The following is a 3,057-nucleotide window of genomic DNA, read 5'->3' as shown; positions in this document are numbered from 1 at the left end:
TTCATGAAAAAAATTTACTTCATTTTTTCCAATGAGGTGCCTAATTTTTTAAATGTATATATGAAAAAAGGTTTATAGCATTTTATATTATTTCTTTGACTATCTTTAGAATTAAGATAAAATTGAACTGTTCAAATAATTTGTAAGTTATTCCTTCATCTTCTACATTTTGGAAGATAAGTGTGAAGAATAAATAATAATTCATCTATAAATTTTAGACAGGTACATGATTCAAGAAATCTAGGCCTAGGTTATCATCTTAGGATTTTTCTTCTTTTTTAAATAAATTTATTTTTATTTTATGTGTGTTCATTTTTGCCTGCATGTATGTCTGTGTGAAATTATTAGATCCCTTAGAGCTGGATTTATAGACAGTTGTGAGCTGCTATGTGGGTGCTGGGAATTGAACCCAGGTCTTATTGAAGAGCAACCACTGTTCTTAAACCCTAATTACTAACTTGATTGTACATACAAATGAATATTTTACATATAAGTTATTACTTAATATCTTATGAGTAATATGCCATGTTAGAAGTCAAAGTGATTTTGATTGCTGATAATATAATAGTCTACATTTTTGCCTTTTGATATTTAAAACACTATACAAGTATAAAACACATCAAATTAAGTACTTCTAAAATATTATGTTTTCAATATGTTTACTAGACATGATTATTACACTTTAATAAATTTTCAGCAAAGATTAACAGGGGTTTAAACACAAGGAATTTTCATAAATTCCTGGGAAAAGTAGAAATTTCCAGAACCATTTTAGTAAAGGGTGTAAGATTAGCTACTAAGTGTTAAATATATATGACTATATATAAAACCAACTATTTCTCTCCTAGAAATGTGGTTATATACATGTTAGCATTATTTATGATACCATCAAACCAGAAATCAATATGTGTAGTCATCAGTAATAGAATAGATTAATTGAGGTACAGTCATATAATAGTATAGACTGATCGAAATAATATAGCTACATTAACAGTTAGGATGAATTTCACAAAAGTAATGTTGAATAAAAACAACCAGTCCCTTCAAATGCATCATTTAAAAATTTACTTTAATAATCCTTTGAGAAATTCATGCAATGTTTTTTGATCATATCTACCCCATCCCCCAGCTACCTGCCCAACTTCCTGTCCTAATTTGTTGTTTTACACATTAAGTTCAGTTTGTACTGCCCTTATATTTTGGGGTGTCTAGCAGTATAATAATTATAGGTTCATCCCCTAAGGCTTATGACCTGTCAAGTCACAGGATCCTGACATGACAATGGTGCTAGGTATAAGGTTCATCCTGTGGGCCATGCTTTATATTGAGGAAGTGATTGTTTACTCCTGTGATATCTGTGCATGTCCTGCCAGGTCAGTTATTATCATGGCTAACAGGGTTCAGCTAATATCCACAAATGAGAGAAAACATATGACATTTGTCTTTCTGGGTATGCATTACCGCACTCAGAATGATTGCTTCAAGCTCCATCTGTTTACTTGTGAATTTCATCATTTTGCTTCCTTTTAGTCATAGAATAATATTCCATTTTGTAAGTGTACCACATTTTTGTTACCAATTCATCACTTGATAGTCATCTATGCTGTTTCAATTCCCTGACTACTATGAATATAACAGGAATGTATGTGCATGAGCAGGAACTTTACGGTAGGATGCAGAGTCCTTTTGATATATGCCCAAAGGTGGTATAGTTGAATGAACTAGTTAATTTACTTCCAGCTTTTATTTCACTATTTTATTAATCATTTTATTCATTTGCATTTCAAATGATATCCCCCTTCTTGATTACCCCTCCACAATCCCCCTTTCAGTACCCAGCTCCCCCCTCCCCTTTACCTCTATGAGGGTACTCCTCCACCCACTCACCCACTCACCCACTCCCACATCACCACTCTAGCATTCCTCTAAGCTGGGACATCAAGCTTCCACAGGACCAATGGCCTCCTGTTTCATTGATGTCAGATAAGACCATTCTTTGCTACATATGTATCTGGAGGCATGGATCCCTCCATGTATACTCTTTGGTTGGTGGTTTAGTCTCTGGGAGCTCTGTGTGGTCCAGTTAATTAATATTGTTCTTCTTATGGGTTTACAATTCCTTCAGCTCCTTCAGTTCTTCCCCCTAACTCTGCCATTGATGTCATTGGTCTCAGTCCAATGGTTGGCTGTGAGTATCTGCATCACTATTGGTCAGATGCTAGTAGAACCTCTCAGGGAACAGCCATACCAGGGTCCTATCATCAAGCACTTCTTGGCATCAGCAATAGTGTCAAAGGGTGGGGGTTGATGTCTGCAGATGGGATGGATCCATAGGTGGGGTGATCTCTGGATGGCCTTTCCTTCTGTCTCTGTTCCAATTTTTGTCCCGTTCTTTCCACTGTACAGGAACATTTCTGAGTTAACAATTTTGAGATGGGTGGGTGGCCCCATCCCTCAACTGGGGGCCATGCCTATCTACTTGAGGTATTCTCTACAGGTTCTATCTCCCTGTGATGGTTTGTACATGCTCAAACCAGGAAGTAGCATGATTAAAAGGTGTAGAAACACCTGTTGAACTAGGTGTGTTACTGTGGGTATAGGTTATAAGACTCTCATCCTATCTGCCTAGAAGTGAGTATTCTGCTAGTAGCCTTCAGATGAAGATGTAGAACTCTCAGCTCCTCATGCACCATGCCTGTCTAGATGCTGCCATGCTCCCCATTGATGATTATGGACTGAACCTCTGAACCTGTAAGCCAACCCCAATTAAATGTTGTTCTTGGCCGGACTCCTAGGCGGCGGCAGCAGAGGCGGTGGCGACGGTGGAGAGTTCATATGGGAAGGACATTGGGGTGAGCGGCTTCTCTATTTCCAGCTGGCTTTCCTGATTCACCCCACCATTTAAAACCTGGAGGCATTGGACCACACAAAGCCTTGCTGATTTCAGGAAAGAGGAACCATCAGAGATGTCCAGCAAGACGGCAAGCAACAACAGCATAGCCCAAGCTAGGAGAACCGTGCAGCAGCTGAGGCTGGAGGCCTCCATCGAAAGAATGA

This window comes from Mastomys coucha, chromosome X (assembly GCF_008632895.1).
Source record: "Mastomys coucha isolate ucsf_1 chromosome X, UCSF_Mcou_1, whole genome shotgun sequence".
NCBI lineage: Eukaryota > Metazoa > Chordata > Mammalia > Rodentia > Muridae > Mastomys > Mastomys coucha.
Note: the sequence above shows the minus strand (reverse complement) of the source record.